The sequence below is a fragment of the Eleutherodactylus coqui genome, chromosome 4 (assembly GCF_035609145.1).
Source record: "Eleutherodactylus coqui strain aEleCoq1 chromosome 4, aEleCoq1.hap1, whole genome shotgun sequence".
In the NCBI taxonomy this organism is placed as follows: Eukaryota; Metazoa; Chordata; class Amphibia; order Anura; family Eleutherodactylidae; genus Eleutherodactylus; species Eleutherodactylus coqui.
Genome location: NC_089840.1, coordinates 134,011,279 through 134,026,924, shown reverse-complemented (window position 1 = coordinate 134,026,924; position 15,646 = coordinate 134,011,279).

Here is a 15,646-nt window from a genome sequence, read left to right as displayed (position 1 = left end):
GAAACGCATCGAACCGCATATTTTCTTTTAAGAATTTCTTTTGGGTGTGTTTGTGCCTAAATTACTGGCATTTGGATATGGATTGATGACCCTATGATTGTCGAATCATCCATTTGTGGTGGGTCATCTCTCCTACTTATGGCCTCTCAGTCCTTTCATGCTGCGCACGACTAAGCCATCTATATACTGTCAGTGGCACAGATTGTCCTGAGAACTGTATGGCTTTTAGCTAAATACATGAATTTAGTTAAATCATCCTTTGAACGATTCATTACAATTCCTAGTTGACCCTACTGATTTATCCAGCTTCCTTGGAATTAGGTTTTGCAGCTGGCGGTCAGAAAAGAACAGAGTTCGAGTTTTTTAGAGACCCTCGCTAATAGGTCTCATTCTCTCTTTCTCCTAAACGCAGCCTTGTTCCCCCTCCCCCAACATTATCAGTGGGGTTCCTGCTATAGGAGTATTCTGTATCCATTTTTGTTGTGTCTCCTTCAAGACTTGTATACCAAGCCTTTTTTAGCAAATGATTTATTAAAAGTTATATTTTAGAGTCTTGTCAAACCCTTACAGTGAAAACACCTCACGGATATGATCCGTGAGGGGAGATGAAACTTGAACTTTTTTTCTTTTTTAACCTTAAAACGTTTTTTTACTTTACATGATCGATGTTATCCATTGTTTAGCAGCGTGACCAGGAACCACATACAGTGGCTCTCGGTGACATCTCTCTGCTCTAGGCTACACATGAGAGCCAGAAAGTTTTTTAATCTCCCGGACTGCGCGCCCGATGTATGACGTCTAATGCGCATGTGCAGAAGGGGCCATCGGGACCCGGGAGGCCAGGACAGCGCGGAGAAGGGGGGCGAGTACCTACATTTAGCCGGGAGACAGGAGATGTCAACGGGGACCGCGGTGAAAGTCCCTGGGCCTGTGATCATCGTTAAGCAATGGTTACCGGCAATCACGAAAAAGTTGAAAAAGTTAAAGTTAACCTCCCCTCATGGATCGAATCCATGAGGGGAGGTGGAAATATTCACCCACATCGTCCGCGATGTCCCCCCGTGATATGGTCCTTCCAGGACCTCACGTCGCCTTCTGCACAAACACGCCCAACGGAAACATCAGGCGTGTGCGCAGAAGGGCTCGCGACCCGGGATTATTAAAATTCCTCAGCTCCTGGCTACTATGTGTAGCTGGAAGCAGAGATGTCACCAGCGATGGCTGTATGTGGTTCTTGGTCACACGATCACTTTATCCAATAGATAAGTGATCATGTAAAGTAAAAAAAAAAAGTAAGAACAAAAAATTAAAAAGCTAAAGTATCATCTCCCGTCAAGGATCATATCCGTGAGGAAGGATGACATTACGTATCTAAGGTCCTCAGATTTATTCACGGACCTTACCCTGGCTTTTGTGCACGTGCCCGTCGCCAAAGTGGTGGACGCACAAAAGTCGCCGATTGCCTGGGGAATTTAACAACTTCCTGCTCTTGGCTACCAAACCAAGCCTGGAGATTTCACGTGGGCCACGGTACGTGGTCCCTAGTCACGTGATTGAAGTCAATGGAAGCCGTTTGTCCCACGGCACTTCCGCAGTGAGCACTGTGTAAGTATTGCAGGATACGTGTCTTGCCCCCCACTCAGCGTCAGCAGCTACTGTGCATGCATGATGGAGTGCCAGCCGGCACATTCGCAGCATGTGCAGAAGCCACCGGACAGGTACTCTGGGGGCACCGGGTCGAACTCTGCTGAGGGAATCCCGGATGCGGGGTCCAACCTGCCCATGTGCAGAAGGCTTAAGGCTTTCGGCGATGTCCCCTGACTATCTTTATCCGTTGATTACCCAACTTTGGCGCATGCATACTTCGGCAAAACGGCGGACGCAAGCACAAAAGCTGGGGAGGGTCAGGGAAATTTCAAATCTCCTTTCTCCTGGCTACTAAAGGTAGCAGAGAGCCTGGAGCAGTGACTAAGGAGCGTGGTTAGTGGTCTCGGGTCACGTGATCGCTATTATTCAACGGTTAAATTTTTCCAATTTTGGCACTTTTAATGAATATTTACAAATTGTATTGGTCTATTTTTACCATTTAAATGAAGCTCAATATGTGGCGTAAAAACAATGTCAGAGTCACTGGGATATGCAAAACCTTTCCGGAGATATTCTATGTTAAAAAGACACGTCAGATTTCCGAAATTTGGCTCCGTCACTAAGGGAGATCTCCACATATTTAGAAGAGTGACTGAGATTGAAAATTGTACAGTCAGTATTAGACCCCTACCCCGGTTTAGTAGGAATCCTGGACAAGGCAACAGTCTTGCCATTTCTTAAACCAGGCTGATAAAAAATGATAAAGTTAAATCTGGAAAAAAGCAAAACCCAACAGGTTTGTCTTGTCGACAAAATCTAGATTTTTTTGTGGTCATTAAGGACTACTACAGGATGATTGCCACCTTTCAAAAGATGTCTCCATTCGGAGTGGGCAACTTTAATAGCTAACAGTTCTTTATTTCCAATGTCATAGTTTCTTTCAGCAGGTGACATGATGAGACAGAAATGCACATGGGTGCAGTTGCATCTCTTCTCTGACTCATTGAGATAGGACGGCTTCCCAGCAGAATCAGAGGCGTCCATTTTTTCTTCTTGGCAAACAGAAGAATCGTATCAAGACTGTGGCGGTCTGCCACCCTACCGTCAAGGGCAATGTGGGTTGAGGAGCTCAATGAACTTATGCGCTTCAATGAGATGAAAGCAGACGAGAGTGGAGCCCTTAAAAAATTCTATAGTGTGTGGCAGGTGAGAGTCTCTTTCTGTTCCTCGGAGAGATTTAAAGCCTGGGTCGATACGGGCCGGATCTAAAGAGCAGAATGAGTGTTCGAGGTCGCATTTGGTCTCGGGCTCCACTCTCTGCTTCATGGGTCCAATCTCCTCCCCACCCCCCTTACCATCCTTCCCAATGCATCTATGTCTAGTTGTCCGATGTTTTGTGTTTGTAGTGTCGTTAATTGTTTCAAATGGAGTTAATGCCGAGAGGCTCTCAATGAGCTCTTAAGAGTTTGTTCTGCCTTTTTTCCCTCTTTTATACAATTTAAAGGAGCTCACATAAATGCTCATATTGATAAAATGCTTGTATTGTTGAAAAATGCGAATAAAAAGCTTTTGAACTAAAAAAATTTAGATTCCAGGAAAGAAATTGTTATTAAGGGTGCTGACAAGGGGGGCGGGATCATGGTAATATATAAAGACTAGAAATAAGCGAACGTACTCGTCCGAGCTTGATACTCGTTCGAGTTTTAGCGTGTTCGAGATGCTCGTTACTCGTGACGAGTACCACGCGATGTTCGGGTTACTTTCACTTTCATCTCTGAGACGTTAGCGCGCTTTTCTGGCCAATAGAAAGACAGGGAAGGCATTACAACTTCCCCCTGTGACGTTCAAGCCCTATACCACTCCCCTGCAGTGAGTGGCTGGCGAGATCAGGTGTCACCCGAGTATTAAAATCTGCCCCTCCCGCGGCTCGCCACAGATGCATTCTGACATAGTTCAGGGAAAGTGCCGTCTTGCTGGAGCTGCTATAGGGAGAGCATTAGGAGTAATTTTAGGCTTCAAGAACCCCAACGGTCCTTCTTAGGGCCACATCTAACCGTGTACAGTACTGTGGAGGCTGCTTTTTGCAGTGTTGCACATTTTTTTTTCTTTTTGTATATCGGCCGTGCAGAGCATTGCGCCCTGCTGTAATTATACATAGTGCAGGGCCAGTAGTGGTGAATCAGGGACAGAAGACATATATTGTGAGGCAGGGACAGAAGACATATACAGTGTATATAGGCAGTGGGCTATTTTGGGGAAAAAATCTATTTGGGCTGCCTGTGAATGTCCTCAGTGTTCTGGGTCTGTGCTGGGTGTAGTTGTCCTCCTAATTCATATGCAGCCAGCTAAGTGTTACAGCAGGCTTGCGCAAAATTATTTCCTGGCTCTGTGTTGGCTGTTAAATCACCGCTGTATTCCAGTCCACAGTGCAACAGTCTGCAGTTATTTTACATACTCCAGGGCCAGTAGTGGTGATGCAGAGAGAGGACATATACAGTGTATATAGGCAGTGGGCCTTTCCAAAAACATTTGGGGAAAAAAATCTATTTGGGCTACCTGTGACTGTCCTCAGTGTACTGGGTCTGTGCTGGGTGTAGTTGTCCTAATTCATACGCAGCCAGCTAAGTGTTACAACAGGCTTGCGCAAAATTATTTCCTGGCGTTCCGTAAGCGAAGTCAGCCTCCAACCACAGACCAATAAGCGGCACATTTAATTACAGCGTTCTGTTTCTGCACTACTGGTAATACACCATGCTGAGGGGTGGGGGTATGCCTATAGGACGTGGACGAGGACGCGGAGGCCCAAGTCAGGGTGTGGGCACAGGCCGAGCCAGTGCGGTGGCCAGGGGTAGAGGCAGGGCCAGACCGAATAATCCACCAACTGTTTCCCAAAGCGCCCCCTTGTGCCATGCCACCCTGCAGAGGTCAAGGTGCTCTACGGTGTGGCAGTTTTTCACAGAGACGCCTGACGACCGACAAACAGTGGTGTGCAACCTTTGTCGCGCCAAAATCAGCTGGGGATCCACCACCACCAGCATGCGCAGGCATATGATGACAAAGCACCCCACAAGGTGGGACGAAGGCCGTTCACCGCCTCCGGTTTGCACCACTGCCTCTCCCCCTGTGCCCCAACCTGCCACTGAGATCCAACTCCCCTCTCAGGACACAGGCACTACCGTCTCCTGGCCTGCACCTACACCCTCACCTCCGCTGTCCTCAGCCCCATCCAGCAATGTCTCTCAGCGCAGCGTCCAGACGTCGCCAGCGCCACTGTTTGAGCGCAAGCGCAAGTACGCCGCCACGCACCCGCACGCTCAAGCGTTAAACGTGCACATTGCCAAATTGATCAGGAGATGCTGCCGTATAGGCTTGTGGAAACGGAGGCTTTCAAAAGCATGATGGCGGCGGCCCCGCGCTACTTGCTTCCCAGTTGCCACTACTTTTCCCGATGTGCCGTCCCAGCCCTGCATGACCACGTCTCCCGCAACATTGTACGCGCCCTCACCAACGCGGTTACTGCCAAGGTCCACTTAACAACAGGCACGTGGACAAGCACAGGCGGGCAGGGCCACTATATCTCCCTGACGGCACATTGGGTGAATTTAGTGGAGGCTGGGACAGAGTCAGAGCCTGGGACCGCTCACGTCCTACCCACCCCCTGAATTGCGTGCCCCAGCTCGGTGGTGGTATCTGCGGCGGTGTATGCTTCCTCCACTAAACCACCCTCCTCCTCCTACGCAACCTATGTCTCGCAGTCAAGATGTGTCAGCAGCAGCACGTCGCCAGCAGTCGGTGTCGGCACGGCAGCACAGCGGTGGGCAAGCGTCAGCAGGCCGTGCTGAAACTACTCAGCTTAGGAGAGAAGAGGCACACGGCCCACGAACTGCTGCAAGGTCTGACAGAGCAGACCAACCGCTGGCTTGCGCCGCTAAGCCTCCAACCGGGCATGGTCGTGTGTGACAACGGCCGTAATCTGGTGGAGGCTCTGCAGCTCGGCAGCCTCACGCACGTGCCATGCCTGGCCCATGTCTTTAATTTGGTGGTTCAGTGCATTCTGAAAAGCTACCCACACTTGTCATACCTGCTCGGAAAGGTGCGCCGGGTCAGCGCACATTTCCGCAACTCCAAGACGGACGCTGCCACCCTGCGGACCCTGCAACATCGGTTTAATCTGCCAGTGCACCGATTGCTGTGCGACGTGCCCACACGGTGGAACTCTACGCTCCACATGTTGGCCAGGCTCTATGAGCAGCGTAGAGCTATTGTGGAATACCAACTCCAACATGGGCGGCGTAGTGGGAGTCAGCCTCATCAATTCTTTACAGAAGAGTGGGCCTGGTTGGCAGACATCTGCCAGGTCCTTGGAAACTTTGAGGAGTCTACCCAGATGCTGAGCGGGGATGCTGCAATCATTAGCCTCACCATTCCTCTTCTATGCCTCTTGAGAAGTTCCCTGGAAACGGAGGCAGGGGAAGACGAGGAGGAGGAGGGGGAAGACGAGGAGGAGGAGGAGGGGGAAGACGAGGAGGAGGAGGAGGAGGAAGACGAGGAGGAGGAGGAGGAGGAAGACGAGGAGGAGGAGGAGGAAGACGAGGAGGAGGAAGACGAGGAGGAGGAGGAGGAAGACGAGGAGGAGGAAGACGAGGAGGAGGAGGAGGAAGACGAGGAGGAGGAAGACGAGGAGGAGGAGGAGGAAGACGAGGAGGAGGACGAGGACGACGAGGAGGAGGACAAGGACGACGAGGAGGAGGACGAGGACGACGAGGAGGAGGACGAGGACGACGAGGAGGAGGACGAGGACGACGAGGACGACGAGGACGACGAGGACGACTTCATGGCTGACTTCATGTTAGGATGCCTTTCTCGTGACCCTCGCGTTACATGCATTCTGGCCACTACGGATTACTGGGTGTACACACTGCTCGACCCACGGTATAAGGAGAACCTTTCCACTCTCATTCCCGAAGAGGAAAGGGGTTCCAGAATGATGCTATACCACAGGGTGCTGGTGGACAAACTGATGGTAAACTTCCCATCCGACAGCGCTAGTGGCCGAAGGCGCAGTTCCGAGGGCCAGGTAGCAGGGGAGGCGCAGAGATCAGGCAGCATGTACAGCGCAGGCAGGGGGCCATTATCCAAGGCCTTTGCCAGCTTTCTGGCTCCCCAGCAAGACTGTCACCGGTCCCCAGTCAAGCCTGAGTTGGCGGGAGTACTGTAAAAGGATGGTGAGGGAGTACGTAGCCGATCGCACGACCGTCCTCGGTGACGCCTCTGCCCCCTACAACTACTGCGTGTCGAAGCTGGACATGTGGCCTGAATTCGCGCTGTATGCCCTGGAGGTGCTTGCTTGTCCTGCGGCTAGCATCTTGTCAGAGAGGGTGTTTAGTGCGGCTGGGGAAATCATCACGGATAAGCGTACCCGCCTGTCAACCGACAGTGCCGACAGGCTTACACTCATCAAGATGAACAAAGCCTGGATTTCCCCAGACTTCTCTTCTTCACTAGCGGACAGCAGCGATACCTAAGCAATACGTAGGCTGCACCCGCGGATGGAAGCATCGTTCTCTATCACCATCAAAAACGGGGACCTTTTTGCTTCATCAATCTGTGTATAATATTCCTCCTCCTCCTGTTGAAACCTCATATAATCACGCCGAACGGGCAATTTTTCTTAGGCCCACAAGGCTTAGTCATATAATTTTTGTAAACAATTTTTATACGTTTCAATGTTCATTAAAGCGTTGAAACTTTCACCTGAACCAATTTTTATTTTAACTGGGCTGCCTCCTGGCCTAGTTACCAATTAAGCCACATAAACCAAAGCGATTAATGGGTTTCACCTGCCCTCTTGGTTGGGCATGGCCAATTTTTCGGATGTACATTAGTACTGTTGATACAGCAATTTTTGTGGGCCCTCGCCTACAGTGTAATCAAATTAATTTTTAGCCCACCTGCATTACAGCTGACGTTACATCCGCTGTGTTGGGCAATGCAATGGGATATTTTTATGTACCGCCGGTGAGTTCCAGGGAGCCACCCATGCTGTGGGTCCACAGGGAGTTGTAAATGCATCCGTTTCCACTTCTAAAGAACCCCAGTCTGACTGGGGCATGCAGTGTGGGCCGAAGCCCACCCGCATTAAACATGACATTACTACCTTAGCTGTGTTGGGCAATGCAATGGGATATATTTATGTACCGCCGGTGGGTTCCAGGGAGCCACCCATGCTGTGGGTCCACAGGGAGTTGTAAATGCATCTGTTTCCACTTCTAAAGAACCCCAGTCTGACTGGGGCGTGCAGTGTGGGCCGAAGCCCACCTGCATTAAACATGACATTACTACCTCAGCTGTGTTGGGCAATGCAATGGGATATATTTATGTACCGCCGGTGGCTTCCTGGCACCCACCCATGCTGTGGGTCCACAGGGAGTTGTAAATGCATCTGTTTCCACTTCTAAAGAACCCCAGTCTGACTGGGGCGTGCAGTGTGGGCCGAAGCCCACCTGCATTAAACATGACATTACTACCTCAGCTGTGATGGGCACTGCAATGGGATATATTTATGTACCGCCGGTGGCTTCCTGGCACCCACCCATGCTGTGGGTCCACAGGGAGTTGTAAATGCATCTGTTTCCACTTCTAAAAGAACCCCAGTCTGACTGGGGCATGCAGTGTGGGCCGAAGCCCACCTGCATTAAACATGACATTACTACCTCAGCTGTGATGGGCACTGCAATGGGATATATTTATGTACCGCCGGTGGCTTCCTGGCACCCACCCATGCTGTAGGTCCACAGGGAGTTGTAAATGCATCTGTTTCCACTTCTAAAGAACCCCAGTCTGACTGGGGCATGCAGTGTGGGCCGAAGCCCACCTGCATTAAGCACGACATTACTACCTCAGCTGTGATGGGCAATGCAATGGGATATTTTTATGTACCGCCGGTGGGTTCCAGGGAGCCACCCATGCTGTGGGTGCACACAGAATTCTTATTGCGGAGTTGTACCTGCCTGTGACTATAAAAAACCGCGGTCTGACTGGGGCGTGCAGACACCTTGACAGAATGAATAGTGTGTGGCACATAGGTTCCCCATTGCTATGCCCACGTGTGCAGCTCCAGATGGAGGTGGCACAGGATTGGATTTCTCATTGCTTCTGTACAGCATTGTGGGCTATCGCCCCGCCCCTTTTAAAGAGGGTCGCTGCCTAGCCGTGCCAACCCTCTGCAGTGTGTGCCTGCTTTTCCTGTGGCAGACGCACTTATAAATAGACATGAGGGTGGCGTGGCATGAGGGCAGCTGAAGGCTGGGCAGGGACAGTTTGGTGTGCGCTGTGGACACTGGGTCGTGGGGGGGGGGGGGGATTTGGCAGCATGTAACCCAGGAGAAGTGGCAGCGGAGTGTCATGCAGCAGTGATTGTGCTTTGCTGGAGGTAGTGAGGTGCTTAGCTAAGGTATGCATTGCTAATGAGGGCTTTTCAGATGTTAAAGTTGTTGGGGGGGGGGGGCCCACTCTTGCTGCTATTGTGGCTTAATAGTGGGACCTGTGAACTTCATATGCAGCCCAACATGTAGCCCCTCGCCTGCCCTATCCGTTTCTGTGTCGTTCCCATCACTTTCTTGAATTGCTCCGATTTTCACAAATGAAAACCTTAGCGAGCATCGGCGATATACAAAAATGCTCGAGTCGCCCATTGACTTCAATGGGGTTCGTTACGCGAAACGAACCCTCGAGCATCGCGAAAAATTCGTCTCGAGTAACGAGCACCCGAGCATTTTGGTGCTCGCTCATCTCTGCTTGCAATACAACAAAAGTAATGTACTTAAATCGAGTGTCCTTGTAGATTAAAATTTATAGGTAGAACTAAAAATAAACTTAAAACACAAATAATCAAAGGAGTAAACAAAGGAATTTACGTACTCAGTTTATCTAAACATTTTAATGATCATAATGCAGATTGTTCAAAAATGAAAGTTACCCCTTTTTAATTTATTGAGACCAATTCTGTAAGTAAATTACGAAAGAAGGAAATGTTCTGGATCCACAGACTTAATACGTTGACTCTGTATGGTCTGAACGAAGTGCTAGAAAAAAATTTAACTGTGGTTTTTATACTTTTAATAGTAATTACCTTAGGTATATGTAATTGTATTAAATGTATTCTATTTAGGTATGTTTTTATATGTTTTGATTATGATTGTTATTTAATAGTAGTATACCTTTATTCTTATTCATATTATATGAATATTGCTCAGACCCGTTATGCCATACATAATTGTATCACAATAAATGGCTAGCTATTTGCTAGTTTCCGGACCGAGAAATTATTGTGGAGACAGTGTTCTGTCCATGAACACAGTCTAATTAAAGTTGTTTGAAAACTTGGAACGCTACATGCGATCCAAGTGACGCACATTTAGGCAAACGTTTTACTGGGAGGCACGATCTTGCCCCCCTCTGATTGCGGTGAACGCTACTCGTCGTGTCTGCAACTTATTACATGGGCATGTAAGTACTATATATATATATGTTTGTGTGTTCTCTTTGCCTTGTTATGAGCTTGAAAAAGGTAACTGTAACCGAAATGCATTGCTCTATTGAATGAAATTTAAGAATTAGATCGTTGGATCCATTCAAGAGATTTAACTTTTTTCCTCAAGAGCGCGGAAATACATTTTTGTTTTTTTATCTATACAAGTGTGTGTTTCCCAGCGTGCTAATTTTGTGCCCCACCCTCAACAGCCTGCGAACACAATGCAGTGCAAGACGCTACCTCGAGAAGGGGTGAAAGGGCCAGAGTCCTGCACACTTCCAACCATGCCTCATTTGAAAGGCAGTCAGAGACTCTTGGTAAGTTTTTTTTAGGGGGGGGGGGGGGGGGAGAATGACAACAAATGCGCAGCTAAATCCGCAGTTGCATCCCCCAAAAAACTTTCCCCTCATCATCCTAACAGCATACACCTGGAAGTTGTCTGCTGGACACGTGTTGGGACAGGAAGCGGAAAATACAAAAAGTAACTCCCATCACCTACAGGACAGTAGCGAGAACCTCCAGGTGTATGCCGGAGGAGAAGTAAATCCAAGGCAGCCTGTCCGCCCTGGGGGGGGGGGGGGGTTCCCTCTCTGTTGGGCTGGCAGGGTCTACGTGGGTGAGACCATGAAAGCGGGACCCTCAACCGCAGGATAGTGCAGTCTGCACCAGATCTCCCCAGCACGCTGCCCATGGGGTTTGATATTTGGGAGAAGCAGAAATCCCGGTACCTGGCTTCCCTGTCGGCACGGCGCTCGGAGTGTCGGCTCAGCATGGCGTCCAGTGCGGCAGCTGGCTTCAGCGGCACTGCGGTGAGTAGGCAGAATATCCCCCGGGTACGATAGTGGTGTGATATCAGACATTGCCGCGTCATGGGAGCTGTCTAAATGTTGCTGGATATCTGCCCATCTCCGCTTCTTGTAGGACAGCAATACGCAAAAAAGCAGAGATGCAAACAAATGGATCCGCAAATGTCCCATCTGTATGTGGTGCCTTGAGGATAGTCATGCTAAGCCGCTTTGTACGGCCAAGGTGGTCAGGGAGGAGGGCTCCACGGCCATGGCGGACATTTGTTTGGTGATCCGAGAGGAAATTGAGGCATCTCTCTCCAGTCTTCCCCTTCCACCCCCAGCAAAAAGGGCAAGGCGGATGTTCATAGAAGATTTGGATGAGGGACTCCTGGAAAATTCCCCATCAGAATCAGCGGCACCAACAGAAGATGCCAAGAAGTACTTCTCGTCGATGGATATGGACTAACTGCTGAGCGCAGTTTGGCACACCATGCACCACGCAACCCCAGCGTAGACCTACTTTTCCCATAAACGATATCTTGAAGCAATTGATTCTATCCGAGTGGAGGCAGGCGGAATATAAATTTTCCCTACCAAGAGAATTCAGGGATCGCCAGATTTTTTCCACAGATGTTGATTTCTTGGAGGTTACCCCTAAGGTGGATCTACCGGTGGCCACAGTGTCCAAGATAGCGGCTCCACCATTCGAGAATGTCTCGTAGTTGCGGGATGCATTAGATGCTAAGTGGATTCCACAATGAAGAAAGCCTGGGAAGTCGCTGCCCTTGCTATGAAGATGAACAACACAGCCACATCAGTCGCGAGATCCATGACGGTCTGGTTAGACCAGCTCCAGTCACTGGTCGCCCAAAGGGGCTCTAAGAAAGATATTGCCAGCTGCTTGCCTTTACTCCAGCAAATGACAGGATTCCTGGTGGATGCCTCAATGGATTCTAAGATTTGGAGCCCACCCGGCAGTACTCTCCAACACAGCTAGGAGGGCTGCTTGGGTTAAAGCCTGGACTGGGGACAGTACGTCAAAAAACAGACTCTGTGCCCTGCTGTTCCAGGGCCAGAGAATCTTCGGGCCTTCCCTAGACTCGTTACTGGAGAAGGCTTCAGACAAGAGTCATGGGCTCCCTATGGAGAGACCCTCAGGCGCCGTTCTTTTTCCTACCCTCCACCCTTCATTCCCTTCAGGTCGTACAAAGTGAAAGGGAAGACCGGACGCTGGTCCTACCCCAACGGCAGAAAAGGTGAGACGTCGCCCTCAGGGCCATCTATGGTTAACACTCTATAGGTGGGGGGTAGACTGACGCATTTTGCTTCCAGGTGGGAGGAAGTGACGTCCAGTTCCTGGGCCCTGTACCTTATCAATGAGGGCTACAGGATTGAGTTTTCCTCTTCCCCTCCTTGTAGATTTGTGGTTACCCCCTGCCAGTTGCCCTCACTCTCTCAGGCTCTGGAGCTGGGGGTGCAAGAGTTGCTATCCCTAGGGGCCATTGTTCAGGTCCCTGTGGAGGATCGGTTCAGGGGTTGTTACTCGCCCCTGTTCCTTGTTAAGAAACCCAACAGTGGCTAAGTAATTTATCTGGTATTGGTAATGGCTTCTCACTTGGAGGAAGCATTAAAAGCCAAAACAAGATAAAAAGAGGATTAAGAGGTGCGCATTATGCTCCAAAAAGTTGGATGATAACGTTGAGACCGATTTGCTTGGAATGTACATCTAAAATTGAAGGACAAGCAACAAAATTTGTTACAAGGAATTCGGGAGATGGCTTGGGAGAAGGTTCAGGTTCTGAAGGAACAGTCCTTTGACTCCCAGCCGGGGCCGTCCAGAAAAAGAGCCTGCACTTGGGATTACGAGGTCTCTTCACTCTGAGATGGAAAAATCAGACGATTCATTAGAGGTTTCGGCCCCTGCATCCGAGGAAGAGAAAAAATATTACTTCTCCAACCTGGATCTAGACAAGCTAATTTCTGCTGTACGAAATACCATGGAAGTTATGGATGTACCACAAACTAGATCGGTACAAGATGAGATGTTCGGGGATCTTAGATTGTCGCAGGAAATGTTTTTCCGTTAATGAGAATCTACTAAATAGGATTCTAGATGAGTGGCATAGACCAAAACGGGTTTCCATAGTTCAGAAGGAATTCAAAGAGACTTTCCTTTGCTACAGAAGATGCCTCCCTTTGGCATAAGATCCCAAAGGTGGACGTACAAATGGCTAAGCTATCGAAAACCACATCGCTCCCTTTTGAGGATCGTTTGCAACTTAAGGATCTGATGGAGCGGAAAATGGAGGGCTTCTTAAAGGAGGTGTGGGAATCCACAACCAAAGTCGTTAAAGCCAACATAGCTGCCACATCCGTGGCAAGATCTCTATATTTGTGGCTTGGCCAGTTAGAGTCCCATCTTTACTTGAAGACCCCTAGAGAAGAAATCCTCAAGTGTCTTCCGCTGATTAAGAATGCTACGGCTTTCTTAGCTGATGTATCGGGGGAATCAGTCAGTTTAGCCGCGAGAAGTGCGGGGCTGGGGAACTCCACCAGGAGAGCTCTGTGGCTCAGGTCATGGGTAGGGGACCCGACGTCAAAGAGTTAACTATGCACAATCCCCTTCCAGGGCGAGTATCTTTTCGGTCCTACCCTGGACAAGATTCTGAGAAGGCGGCAGACAAGAAGTTGGGGTTTCCAACAGATTATCTTCCGAAGAAATCGGTACCCTTCAGGAGGGATTACTATCCAAGGGAGAAGAACAAAGGAAAATCGGGTAGGTGGTCTTACCTGAAAGGGGGTAGAGGGAAAAGCCCAGCCTTTCCTTCCAGACCTGATCCCAGATAAAGAGGGTACCATAGGGGGGGTAGACTCCTTTGGTATTCAAGGAATTGGCATCTGATTTCCGAAAATCCCTGGGTATTGAGGGTAGTCTCGTCAAGTTACAAACTAGAACTGGCCTCTAAACTGCCCGAAAAATTTTGCATAACACCTGTTCAGTCTCCCAGTCTCCAAGAGCGATTAGAGGAGGGTGTCCTTAATTTAATTAATTTAGGAGCTATCGTACCTGTCCCTGTGCTAGAACAGGACCGAGGTTGTTATTCTCGTTTATTTTTAATTCCCAAATCAAACTGCTCCTTTAGAGTTATTTTGAACCTTAAATCACTAAATGCGTATAATCTTACATTTAAGATGGAAATGATATGTTCCGCAGTCCCCTTAATAGGTCCCGCTCATGTCATGTGTACGATAGATTTAAGGGACGCATATTTTCATATTCCTATTCGTACAGCATCTCAGAGGTTTTTGAGATTCACTGTTCGTATAAAAAGGTATCCTTTATCATTTTCAGTTTGTTTGCCATTCGCCATCTCCTCAGTTCCAAGAATATTCACGAAACTAATGATAGAGCCAGAGTCCTTCGGGAAAAGAATATCAGGATCATTCCATATCTGGATAATCTGTTACTAATTGCGAACGACGCAAACACCATGAGGTCCCATCTAGAACAGATTCTAAATCTTCTCAGGGATTTGGGCTGGATTGTCAATCAGGAGAAATCCAGTCTTATGCCGGAGATTAAAAAAATATTCCTGGGGATCCTTCTGGATTCAGAAAGAGTTTGGTCGTTTTTACCGGAGATTGCATGGATGTGATGGACACAGAGTGGGAGACACTCTTATGGAGCTGCGCTCTCTTCTGCTCCCCAGCACTCCCTCAAGTCCATATCAAGACAGGGTTCACTAGAACAACCAGAAATAACCGTAAACTCCTTTTCTTCAGCAGCTGACCTTGAAACACTGGAGGAAAGAAGCACGTCAGACACGGCAACTTTACTGTCATGGGAGAAAGAGGAAAGACTCTTACAAATGATAGATACTTTTAGGCCGGCTTCACACGGCTTATATACATAGAACACATTGATTTCAATGGTTTGTTCGCATTTCTGTATTTTGCACATGTATTTAGGTTGGGCAAAAAAAAAAAAAACGGCTCTATGTTTCTGCATATTTGCATACCAAAAGGTCCCCATAGAAGTCAATGGGAGTGAGCAAATGTGTGTGTAATTCCGCTGGAAAAAACCTGTGGAACTCATTAAGACAAATGAGCCATTTAAATTAGTGTCTTGTTTGCCGCACGTTAATTAACATGTCTTGAGGGTGCAAAAAGTACAGTAAAATACACTTGTTAAAAAAAGCATCATTCATTCTGCAAAAATGCGGCACTCAGGGGACACAAATGTGCATTTGCTTGTGTAAAGCCAGGCTTCTTCTCCAGCCTATATAGTTTGGCTCAGACCATTTTCAAATAAATGAAATCAACATACTTGTGCGCCCATCAGACAGCACTAAGTGTCCACAATATATACCCAGAGACCCCCCATATAAAGCCATCCAGCGCCTCTGCAAGGGATGATATTTTCCCTAGTATGGCATTAAGTGGAGCACGTCACCATTTTTATTTGCCTGCCATATTTGGCAACTGTTACATTGGGCCATGTGTATGGGGCCTTAGAAAAGGGACAGAGAAAAGCCCATTGGTTCTGTCTTAACACTGATTTCATTTGCCCAGGGGATTCCCGATTCCTGCTCCAGGAATGAAGCAGGTAAATGGAACCCCTTCGCAGATGTAAAAGCAGACTTGGCATTTTTGTTAAGATGTCACATACTACTATTAGTTAGGATATGCTCACATGTGACAAATTTGTTGCAGAATCCACTGATTGGGGCTTGCAGAA